Source organism: Colobus angolensis, unplaced genomic scaffold (assembly GCF_000951035.1).
Source record: "Colobus angolensis palliatus isolate OR3802 unplaced genomic scaffold, Cang.pa_1.0 Scaffold68, whole genome shotgun sequence".
Classification (NCBI taxonomy): Eukaryota; Metazoa; Chordata; class Mammalia; order Primates; family Cercopithecidae; genus Colobus; species Colobus angolensis.
In genome coordinates, this window is record NW_012120487.1 from 570,647 (window position 1) to 583,560 (window position 12,914).

Genomic DNA, 12,914 nt, shown 5'->3' on the forward strand with positions numbered 1-12,914 from the left:
TTGTACCCTGTGCCTGTCTATGGTCAGAGTACAATAAATATCAGTTGCTGTCACTGTCATTACCATGGCGATGATGACAGTGGTCAACTAATGCTAGCCGGACTGAGCCTTGGCAATGATCAACAAGTTCTCTCTTTAAGACTGATTTCCTTGAAGAGTGCCAGGAGAGCCATTGAGACATCATCCTCTGTGCTGGAGGAAAGAGAAATGCGTGTCACTGTGTAACAGTCATATTTTAAATGTCACAGCTCCTGCGTGAGACTCCTCCTACAAGAAGCTTTCGCTGACCGTGCCTGCTTGGTCTATTCTCTCCTCTTTGAGCTCTCACAGCACGTAGCCCCAAGCTGCCCATTCAGCACTTGATTATAGACTGTCTGGCTTGCCCTCTAATTGCTTTCTCTGTGTACGGGCTTGTCTGCCGGGCTAAATCACAAGATCTATAAGAATAATGATTGCCTCTCATTTACGTCTCTCCAAACACCTAGTTTAGTACTTTCTACACAGTAGAAATTTAATAAGTAACATGTTGATCTGACCTCCTTAGAAACATTTGTTGTAGTACCTGTCATAAAAGAAACATTAAGATCCCAGTAGAAATAGGGCAGAAATGGCCATGTGAATGGCCAAGAAATATGAAATAAATTAATTTGGCTTATTAGAAATCAAAGAAATGTAAATTAAATTGAGATCCCATTTTCCTTATTTGTAGATACTCATTTAAAATGATAAAAGTGCTAAGGAGGTGGGTGAGGGGCTCTCTCAAGCGTTGGTGGGAGGGTAATCCAATTCTTTCTATGACAATTTGCAGTATTTAGCAAAAGTCTAAAAAAAGCTTATACCTATTGACTCAGTAATTCTATAAATCTTTCCCAGGAAATACTAAGAGATATAGACAAATATTTATGTACAAGGATGATCATCACTGCAATTTTTAATAGTGAATTTTGAAAGATGGGCTAAGTAAATCAGGGCATAGGATGGAGTATCAAGGAGCCAATAAAACAATGTTTTTATTTGAAAAGATGCTGAGTTCTTTCATAGTGAAAGAGATGAAAGTTAAGGCACTTTTTAACTACAAAAATAAAAAATAATAATTTATGAAACACAACCTAGAAAGACAAGAATTTAAACAGACCAGGAAGATATTCACCCTCAATGACAATTTTGCAAAAGACATCACATTTTTAAAATGCACATACCTTTTGTACCTCTAAGAATCTAGTCCATAGATATGACTTCCCATATATGCACAGATATAGGAACGTGGTTATTTATTGTGTATTATTTAAAATAGTAAAAAATTGAAAACAGCTGAAATACAAATCTCCTGCCTCACCTCCCATTGGCAGCATCCAGCCAGAGAACAAGGAATCCGCTGGATTAATTAAAAAATGAGATAGACCTTTATTTAAGGAAAGTGTGTGAAGGTATGTCAAATGAAAAACAAAACAAAAAGTGTAAGGCAAGAACTGAAAGATATATTATTAAGTGAATGAAATCACAATTGATACATATAATATGCTTCAATTTGTATAAAATCAACAGACAAAATTTAGATGAGGATAGATGTAAATGTTAGTGTAGTTTTCTGAGAGGCAATGTGTGTAAGTATATTTTTTTGTTTGTTTGTTTTTTTGAGACGGAGTCTCGCTCTGTCGCCCAGGCTGGAGTGCAGCGGCCGGATCTCAGCTCACTGCAAGTTCCGCCTCCCGGGTTCACGCCATTCTCCTGCCTCAGCCTCCCGAGTAGCTGGGACTACAGGCGCCCGCCACCTCGCCCGGCTAGTTTTTTTGTATTTTTTTAGTAGAGACGGGGTTTCACCATGTTAGTCAGGATGGTCTCGATCTCCTGACCTCGTGATCCGCCCGTCTCGGCCTCCCAAAGTGCTGGGATTACAGGCTTGAGCCACCGCGCCCGGCCTGTGTAAGTATATTTAAGAGTACAGATTCTGTAGCCAGATTACTTGGGTTTAAATCCCAGCTCTTCCACTTATGAGCTGTGTGACCATGGGTAAGTCATTTAACCTCTTTGTCCTTCAATTGCTCCATCTATAAAATACTATACATGTCAGCAATTATTATTTTTAAGCAAATAACTTTTGAGGGTGGTCAACTTGGACAGTAAACTTGGGAGCCTGCCAAAACAAGGGAAGAAGCCTCGTTTTCACTGTATAACTCTGAAATGGCTAATTATCAGTGCACATGAAATTTTTATCCATGCACATTCTTGGTCAGGGTGCCAGCAGGAAACAGATGGCCCTATCAACCTGGATAATTTGACAAGAGGTTAACAAAAGGGTTTTTTAGGAAAGTGTAGGCAGGGAGTAGGGATAGTACTCTAGGACTAGCAACCACAGGTAGCTGTTAGCACCCCTGGGCCTTCGGGGCCAGGGGAGGACATGGTTAGTGAAACTGGAAAGAGAGCTGTGTGGAGAGGGCCTCCTGAGGGGACCGTGGCTTTGGGTAGAGGGAGGCATCCAGTCAACAGCAGCCCCAGCAGGAACGGAGCCCTGGGAATAAAAACTCCAACTTCGCTCTGTCTCCTGCCATGCCTCCCTTTGGCATAACCAACCAGAGGGCAGAGGAGCCGGTGGAGGCCATCCATACACATGAGCCCACCGAGGCCGGGGGCAGGGAGAAGGGAAGAGAGCATCCCAGCACATGGGGGTAATTCAAATGACATAATTCTGTGGCTGGGAGAATGAAATGGCTCCATACATATGAAATCCTGGAACGGTGTTGACATAGTGAACGTTCAACAAATGTTAATAACCACAAGTACTAGCATTATTCTCCATGTATCAGAGCAAATAGAAGACATCCTACGCCCATGTATTATTAATATTTTCATAATAGTTTTTTAAAATTTTGCCTTTGAAGAATTTCTAAGGACATGGGAAAATTCTTATGGTGTGACATTGAGAGAAAAAAATAAAATTCCATATAGCATAGGACTTCACATTTATGAAGATAAGCAAGCAAACCATGTCTTACACGATAAGAGACTTGGAAATAGCTACAAAATATCAGCCATGGTTGGTTCTGAGTGGTGGGATTATGGGTGATTTTTAAATGTCCATCTTCATACTTTTCTATGGTTTTTTAAACAGAGACGGGACCTTGCCATGTTGCCCAGGCCGGAGTGCACTGGCTATTCACTTTTCACAAGTGCGATCATAGAGTCCTGAACCCTGAATTCCTGGCCTCAAGGGATCCTCACACCTCAGCCCCCTAAGTAGCTGGGACTACAGATGTGCACCACTGTGCCCAGCTTGTAGTTTTCCACGTTTTATGAGTTTTCTATAACAAATATATTTTGCTTTTACAAAAGAAAGAAAGAAAACACAGAAACAACCAACACCTTTTTATGGTTCATGGATCGATAATAACAGTGATTTGACTCACAACAAGGTCACTACTAGCCCTGTTTTGATATGAGGAAACTGAGGCACAAAGAGATAAGTGACTTGCTAAAGGTTTGCATGGATAGGAAATGGCCAAGGTGGGATTCAAATTAAGGAGCCTGCTTCTTGAGGCTGCTCTCTGAATTCCTTTTGTCACTTTGCCACCTCCTTAGTCAGTAAAGCTCAGATTTTACCTGATACTGTTCACTGTTCCAACCTCACTCTGCCCACCCTGACTGCTGTCCCACCTATGTCACAGGGATGCTTTCCTCCCAGATGCTACCACTGCCACACCAGTCCTTAAGACAGGCTGTTTCCTCCGCCAGGAACATCTTTGTCACCTTGTTACCTGCCTTACATGTCTCCATTCTTCAAGACCCAAGCCCAGTGTCACTTGCCTGATGGTCCATTCCTGACCTCCTTTGGCTAAGTTAGGTGCCTCTCCTGAGCTCCTGGAGCCCTGGGGCTTAACTTTCCCTGCATTTAACTCCCCCTTTTAAGATATTGTTTGTTATTGTTACTATCACCGTTGTTGCCATTTAAAGTGTTCCCTTTCTTCCATCAATTTAGAGTTGCAAGCTGGAAGCCTGTGGGCCAGATTAGGCCTGCAGATGCTTAGACTATGCAGGTTAAAGATAGTTAAATTGTTAACATTTAAGCATTGGGAGATCTTGCATATGTGTCCCGATTTTGGGCTTCTCTTTAAAACTCTGTCTGGAGGCCAGGCACGGTGGCTCACGCCTGTAATCCCAGCACTTTGGGAGGCCAAGGCAGGTGGATCACGAGGTCAGGAAATCGAGACCATTCTGGGTAACATAGTGAAACCCTGTCTTTACTTAAAAAAAAAAAAAAATCAAAAAGTAGCTGGGCGTGGTGGCGCGTGCCTGTAATCCCAGCTACTCGGGAGGCTGAGGCAGGAGAATCGCTTGAACCGGGGAGGCGGAGGTTGCAGTGAGCTGAGATTGTGTCACTACACTCCAGCCTGGCAACAAAGCTAGACTCTGTCTCAAAACAACAGCAACAACAACAACAACAAAACCCCCCACAAAACTCTGTCTGGCCATACTGGATACGCATTCCTCAAAGGCAGCAATTAGAAAGAGCGGAATAGAGGCTGTTTCCTTTAAGTGAAGTCCATTTGCCATCATTTGCACTACTCCCTGTACCAAACTAGTTTCACATATTTACTTACTGGCCTGCCTTCCAAGGTAGAGAGAGGTCTTTATGAGCAGTGTCTCAGTTGTTTTTTGCTCCATAACAAACCATGGCAACCTCAATGTTTTAAAACAACAACCACGTATGTAGCTCAAGATTCTGTGAGTTAACATTTTGATCTGGGCTCAACTGAGTGGCTCCTCTGCTGGTGTTAGCTGGGCTTACTCAAGCATTTGTGGTTGGTTGGCTGTTGGCTGGGGTAATGAGGTGGCATGATTTTCATCATTCAGCAGGCTAATCTGGGCTTCTTCCTATGGTGGGGGTTGCAGGGTTCTCAAGAGCAGCAAAAGGCCTCACTGAGAAGGTGACATTTGAGGAAAGTCTTGATGGAAGTGAAGCTATGAGAATGGAGGAGAAAGCCCCCAAAGGAGTGGATTCTTGTCTGGGGTTTGTGAGCAGAATTCTGGAGTCTGGGAGCATCTGGAAACTGGATGGATGTGTGTGTGTGTGTGTTTGTGTGTGTGTGTATGTGTGCGTGGACAAGCTCAGTGTACATGTGCTTTTCAAGACGTGCCTCCAAGTCACATAATGTCCCACTGGTCAAAGCAAGTCATGAGGGCAGTCCAGAGTCAAGGGGTTAAAAAACATATTTCATTTCTTGGTTGGAAGGTTTACAAAATGACATTGCAAAGATACAAGAATGAGGAGAGTTTGTGGTCATTTTTGCAGTCTACTGTGGGAAAAGATCTTATTCATCTGTGTGCCTGACACACAGGAAGGTAATCAGTAAATTTTTTTTAATTAAATGGAAATGAATGCAAATGAACCTATCTCCCTCTGGCTTTGAAATCTCTTCAATAGACTCTTCTTGTAGGCCTTCATTAGCTCACCTTGCATCTTCAAAGGCCCCTGATGCTGAGGAGAAGCAGGGAGGATGGGGCTGTCAGGCCCCTGAGGACAAAGACCCTGGTTAGGGCAGACTTTAGAGGAAGGCACCATTCCAGGCAGGGTTGTTGGGAGTGAGATTCTGTTGGATCTGTGGCCACTCTAAGCAAATGCCAGTGAAGCCACAATCAAAATGCTAGTTTGTTGGACTGGTCCCCTGTGATTCTGAAATCGTGATGAGAAGTTCCCAACATATCTAAAGATGACCTTGTTTCGGGCGGGGATGTAGTAGAATCCTCCTGCTAACTGGCTGTGCCTGCCATGTAACCTGACCTTGCCCTTGACATGGCCGGTGGCCCACTGCTGAGACCACAGCCACCCCTGAGGCAGAGCTGGAGACAGAGGTACAGATGTTGACAAAGTGGCTCCAGGCTGGTGATACAGGATGACCTGGTTTTCCACTCATGGAGCAGCCAGCTACTAAGTCCTGGGCCAGGAACTGGAAGACATGAGTTCTCATCTCAGCCCAGCAGATAACTTGCTCTCTGCAAGTAACCTCAGACTTCTGCAGTAACACTGGAAGGTGGGGATAGGATGCAATGTTCTTATGTTTTTTGGTTTTTGGTGTTTGGGTTTTTTTGAGATAAATTTTTGTTCCTTTTGCCGAGGCTAGAGTGCAATGACGCGATCTTGGCTCACTGCAACCTCTGCCTCCTGGGTTCAAGCGATTCTCCTGCCTCACCCTCTTGAGTAGTTGGGACTACAGGTGCCTGCCACCACGCCCAGCTAATTTTTGTATTTTTAGTAGAGACGGGGTTTTGCCATGTTGCCCAGGCTTGTCTTGAACTCCTGACCTCAGGTGATCCACTCGCCTCGGCCTCCCAAAGTGCTGGGATTATAGGCGTGAGCCACTGCACCTGGCCAGAATGCAATGTTCTCTAAACGCCCTTCCAGTGCTGAGGCTTGAAGAGTTTGTACACACACATACACACACACACACACACACACACGCAGCTTCAGGATGCTTCCAGACTCCAGAATTCTGCTCACAGATCCCAGATAAGAATTCCAATATCTTTGGGGCTTTCTTACCCACTCCCGTGGCTTCTGTTACTCACCTCCTTCACGACTTGGCTCAAATGTCACCTTCTCAGTGAGGCCTACCCCAACATCCCATTTAAAACTTTCGTCCCCTCCCCTTCGCTGTCCTCCCCCCATCCTGCTCTACGTTTTCTTTAGGTTGTCACATTTATAACCTAATATGCCACATGATTTACTTATGCATTATGTTTGTTGTTATTGCGTATCTCCCCTGCAGAATGCAGGTAGGTGCCATTGGGCTGAATCTTTATTTGATTTGCTGATGTATCCGTGCCTAGAAAGTGCCTGGCACAACAGTAAATGGCACAAAGGTATTGAATGAATTGATCAATCTCTGTGCCCGTAAGTGCCCCAGTCCACTCCTTCAGCTCACTTCTGTGACCTGAGTACCACACCCATAGATCAAACTGCCCACTGGGCTTGCCCAACGTCCACGCCAGGATCTGGTTTTGCCCTCACTGCCTTCCTTCTGGTGGTGGCCATCATTCCCATTTTATAGTGGAAGAAACTGAGGCCCAGTGAGGAGTGGAGGCTTGTCCACAATACACTGCTTCTTTGCTGGACTCACCCCTACACTCAGTCACATTTTGAGGCTGTTCTGAGGTGAGCAGGGTAACCCTGATTCACCTGATCCACCTGCCTAATGCTTTTCCCACAGGTCAGGATGAGAGAGACCCTCAGAGGAAATGATCCTAGCTGGAGCAGACCAGACAGAGCCAGTTTCACAATAGCAGTCACTGGAATAAAGGACATCTAGTCTAGGTCAGCCTGACATCTCTTGCCTCCAGACACTCCCTCTTCCTATGGGGAGACAGCTCCTCTCCTGTTCCATGAGACAGGTGCCCAGTCAGTGTTCTGTCCTCCCTGTTCATGGAGTCCTTTAGAATACCCCATCTTTTTGAGCACAGAGATTGGCTCAGGGGTGAGTATGTGACCAAAGCTAGACCATGCATTAAATCCTTCCTTAGGATTTAATATATGAATACCAGGAAAGAGAAAGTCTGGAGTCATCAAGCTAGGATAATGTAAGAGCAGAGCTGTCAGAGATCATCCCTCCCCATCCCTCCACTCTCCACCCCAAGGCATGCAGGACAGCTGTCTGGAGACAGAAAGCCCATCTACAGCAGAAAGTATTAATAACACAATGCAGAGAGCCTGAGGGAGAGCAGGAGTGGAAGCAGGTGCACACATATGAGAGATCCGACAATTGTCCTTTGGTCCTGATGCTAGTGCCACTCCTGGACTTTCTAATAAAGTGAGGCAATAAATACTCTTTTTGGCTCAACCAGTTTAAGTTGGGTTACTGTCAGTTACAACTGAGAGTGCCCTATGGAATGCTCCAGGTCAGGTTGGGAGGAAATCAACCAAGGAAACTCAATCCAACAAAACCCAAATCAATGGAACTAAACTAGTGCAATTCAACTCAATGATTCCAATCCAAATAAAACTCACACCAATGGAACTTAGTAAGTGGCCTTTCTTGGCTCCCGGGCTTCAGTTTCTGAGTCAGTGTAGCATTGAAAGAGCCCTGTCAGTAGTCAGATGCCTTTTTCTTCAGGCTTGTTCCTGGCCTAATAATAAGCCTTGGGTGAGCTGCTCTCCCTCTATGAAGCCTAATTTCTTTTTCCTTTTTTTTTCTTTTTTGAGATGGTATCTTGATCTGTTACTCAGGCTGGAGTGCAGTGTCGCGATCTCGGCCCACTGCAACCTTTGCATCCCAGGTTCAAGTGCTTCTAGTGCCTCAGCCTCCTAAGTAGCTGGGACTACAGGCACATACCACCATGCCTGGCTAATTTTTTGTATCTTTAGTAGAGATGGGGTTTTACCATGTTGGCCAGGCTGCTCTTGAACTCTTGACCTCAAGTGATCTGCTTGCCTCAGCCTCCCAAACTGCTGGCATGATAGGCATGAGCCACTGCACCCGGTTGATGGAGCTTAATTTCTTACGTGCCACATGTGGTTAATACATACTTGACCTGAGTATCCAGTGAGAAAAAGACAGGGGCAAAAATGGTCAAAGTTGAGTGGGTTCTTACTGTGGTCTGAATATTTGTGTCTCCTCCAAAATTCATGTTGAAACATCTCCAATGCAGTAGAATTAACAGGTGGGGCCTTTTGGAGGTGATTAGGTCATGAGGACTTTTTCCTTGTTAATAGGATTAACACCTTTATAAAAGAGGCTTCATACAGCAATTGCCCCTTCTGCCCTTTGCCCTTCTTGTCTTCAGCCATGGGAGGACACAGCGTTTGTCCCCTCCAGAGGGTATCATCTTGGAAGCAGAGAACAGCTCTCACCAGACACCAAACCTGCCGGTGCCTTGATCTTGGACTTTCCAGCCTCCAGAACCGTAAGAACTGAATGTCTATGGTTTATAAATTACCCAGTCTCAGATATTTTGTTATGGCAGCACAAATGGGCTAAGACAGTTTCCTAGCATGTATGGTAATGACCTGAGGTCCTATTCCTCATTCTAATGCTCCCTACTACTCCCACAAGGGGCTACCTGGCACTCACCTGGAGGAGAAGGCTGAGAAACCCTCAAATTGAGTTCCCTTGAACTACAGCAGGAGGCAGCATCGGGTAGCTCTGAGCACGGGCTCCTCTGAAGTAGGACTGCCTACATCTGTGTCTTGACTCCAGTACTTCTTAGCTGAATAACCTGGGGCGCACTACTTACTTCTAAGCTTCAACTCCTTCTCATGTAAAATGAAGATGGTATTTGTTAATTGCTTCCTAGGATTGTAAGGATTAAATGAAATAATGTCTATAAGATACTCACAGCCCTGTGTCTGACACACAGAAAGTACTCAATCAATGTTTTGACTATAATTATTCCTATTGACATTTACAGAGCATTTTCATTTCCTAATTTTATGCATAATTATTTGCATAATTTCAGTTAATTATGATCTTACCCACCTGAAGGAGAGTTTAAAATCCCATTATATGTAGAAAGACACTGAGGTGTGGAGAACAGAGGAACTTATCCAAGGTCACAGAGTTGGTGAGTGACAGAGCTTAGCACCAAACTCAGCACATGTATCACCATGACTTTAACCAACACCTGGCTGTTTCAGGTTTCTGCTCTGAGGCAGAACACATCCATCCTCTGCCCCGAGACATCACAACTTGAAGGGAGGGCATGACTGAATCAACAAGCTTTTAGTAAAGACCCTCCAGGTGCCCAGCCTGGTGCTGGGTCAGGGTGGAGGTGAGAGAAGGAGGAGGTGGAGGGAGGTCCCTCAAGGTGAACCTCACTTGGGGACATTCCTACATCCTTCAAAGCCCAGCACAAACCCACCTCTGGGAATCCTTTGCTAGGAAGGGAAATGGAAAAGGCTAAGTCTTGTTGAACACCTACTATGTGCCAGGCATGTACCTGTGTTATCTTATTTGGCCCTCAAAATATCTTGGCAGGATCCCCCTGTTTTACTGATAACAAATCCGAGGACGGAGAGTTTAAGGAACTTACCCGGAGTCCCAGCTAGAATGTGGTAGAGCCAGGACATGCCACCATGTCTGCCTCATACTGACCCATGCTCTTCTTTTTGTTCCAACAACAGTTCCCTCAGCAGCAGTCCAAGGTCACTTAACACTTGCACATCTCTGCTATTGCACTGAGTGCATCAATTTTTACTTGCTCCTCCTGTAGACTAAACCCCTTGAGGGCCAGCCCTATATTAGTCATCCTTGTACCTCTACTACCTAGTATAGGGTTGGGTACAGAGCGGGAGAAGAGGAAAGTTTGGACAACATGAGTTTGAGGGTTCTGGGAGGGAGCTTGTTCATGGTATAAGCTTTGAGTTGTAAGAGTCAGAGAAGACATCTGGAAGATGGAATCACTGGAGTGTAGGAAGAAGATTAAATTTTTGTTGTTGTTGTTTAGTCTTTTATCTAATATAACACACTACAGGAAAGTGCAGAAATGAAGATGCGCTCTGATCATCACAAAGTCTATGCATCAGCACACCTGAAGCTTTGCTTATGCCTCTCCCCAGTCTATTCTCGCCTTCTCCCAAGGGTCACCACTACCTGAAAATATCGTAAATTTGTTTTGGCCATTTTAGAACTTTATGCAAAGCCAAGTGTGGTGGCTCACTCCTGTAACTCCTGCACTTTGGGGGGCCAAGGTGGGTGGATCACTTGAGGCCAGGAGTTTGTGACCAGCTGGGCCAACATGGTGAAACCCCATCTCTACTACAAATACAAAAATTAGCCCAGGCATGGTGGTGGGTGCCTGTAATCCCAGCTACTCAGGAGGCTGAGGCACGAGAATCGCTTGAACCCAGGAGGCAGAGGTTGCAGTGAGTGAGACTGCACCATTGCACTCTAGCCTGGGTGACAGAGCAAGATTCTGTCTCAAAATAAATATAAATAAATAAATAAATACTTATGTAAATAAAATCATTTATGTAAATAGAATCATATTTTTTCGTTTCCTGCTTTGCGCAGCATTTTGTTTGTGAGACTTACACATATTGCTGCATGTAACTGTGGTTTATTATTTTCATTTCTATATAATATTTGATTGTATGAATATACTAAATGTATTAATTTATTCTACTGTCATTGGACGTTTAAGTTGTTACTGGTTTGGAACTGTTAGAAATACTAATGCTATGAACATTCTTGAGCATGTCTTTTGCTTCACATGTGCATGTATTTATGCTGGACATAAATACCTGCCTATGAGTGAAATTTCTGAGTAATAGGGCATCAGGTTTAGTAGATGATGACAAACAGTGTCCCAAAGTGGTTATACCAATTTGAACTCACACAAGCAATACATAAGAGTTCTAATTCAAATCCTCTCCAACACTCATTACTGTTAGTTTTGTTTGTTATAAATTTTAGCCATTCTGATGGGTGTGTACTATTCTCATTGTGGTTTTAATTCGCATTTCCCTGAGGACCAATAAGGTTGAATACCTTTTCATATATTTATTGACCATTTGGATTTCCTCTTCTGTGAGTTGACTTTTGAAATCTCTTTTTGACTTTTTAATTGGTTTGCGCTTTTCTTGTTGACTACTAGGATTCTTTAAATATTCTGAATACAATTTCTTTGTCAGTTATACGTGTTGCAGATATCTTCTTTCACTCTTTAGCTTGCCTTTTTGCTCTCTTAATCAAGTCTTACAATGAACGGAAGTCATTGATTTTAATGTAATCCAATTCATTAAAGCTTTCTATTTATGACTAGAACTTTTGTGTCCTCTTTAAGAAATCTTTCCCTATCTTAGTTCATGATGATATTCATCTATGTTGTCTTTATTGCTTCTTGTTTCGCTTTAGATCTATAATTTGTTTTTAATTGATTTTGTATGGTGTGAGGAAGGAATTGGTTTTAATCCCCTCCCTCCCTGCATATTACAACCATTTGACTAGTACCATTTGTGAAAAAGTTCATTCTTTCTCTAATGCTCTGTGGTGCCATCTTTCTCTTTAAAGAAGCCCCCATATAAGCACGCGTCTTTCTGAACTTTGTTCCATTGATCTATTTCCCTATCCTTGTGGCCAGTAGCAAAATTTCTGTAGGGTACTATCTCGTTGTAATACATTTTTGTATCCAGAGAATAAGTCTTCTAATATTACTATTCTTCCTGAAGTGAATCTTGGAAGTTTTTAGCTCTTTGCATTCTATGTTAATTTTAGAATCAGCTTGTCAACTTTCATAAGAAATTGTGGGGAATTTTATTAAAATTCCATTGAATCTATAGATCAAATTGAGGAGAACTGATATCTTTGCAACATTGAGTTTTTAATACATGAATTTGGAAAGTCCTTCCATAGGGCTTCTTTAATTTCTCTCAATAATGTTTTATAGTTTTTGATGTAGAGATTGTATATGCCTTCAATTAGATGTATTTATAGGTAATAAACATTGTTTAGTACTATAATATCTGTCACCTTTGAAGTGTTTGGTAAAGAGATGCAGAAATAAAATTGAATTTTAGATTATTGATCTTATATCCATCAACCTTACTAAAACTTTACCTTAAAATTTACATAGTCTGATATCAGTATAGTTACACCAATTTTTTAAATTATAGTTTGCATGTTATCTTAGTCTATTTTGTGCTGCCATCATAGAATACCACAGAAAGAGTAATTTACAAAGAACAGAAATTTGTTTATCACAATTCTGGAGGCGGGAAGTTCAAAGTGAAGGCACTGACATCTGGTGTCTGATGAGGGTCTGCTCTCTGCTTCCGAGATGGCACCTTGAATGCTGAGTCCTATGGAGGAGGGGAACACTGTGTTCACATGGCAGAAGGCAAAAGGGGAGAAAGGGCTGAATTCCCTCATTAAGCCCTTTTATAAGGGCACATAGTCCTATTCATGAAGGAGGAGCCCTCATGGCCTAAT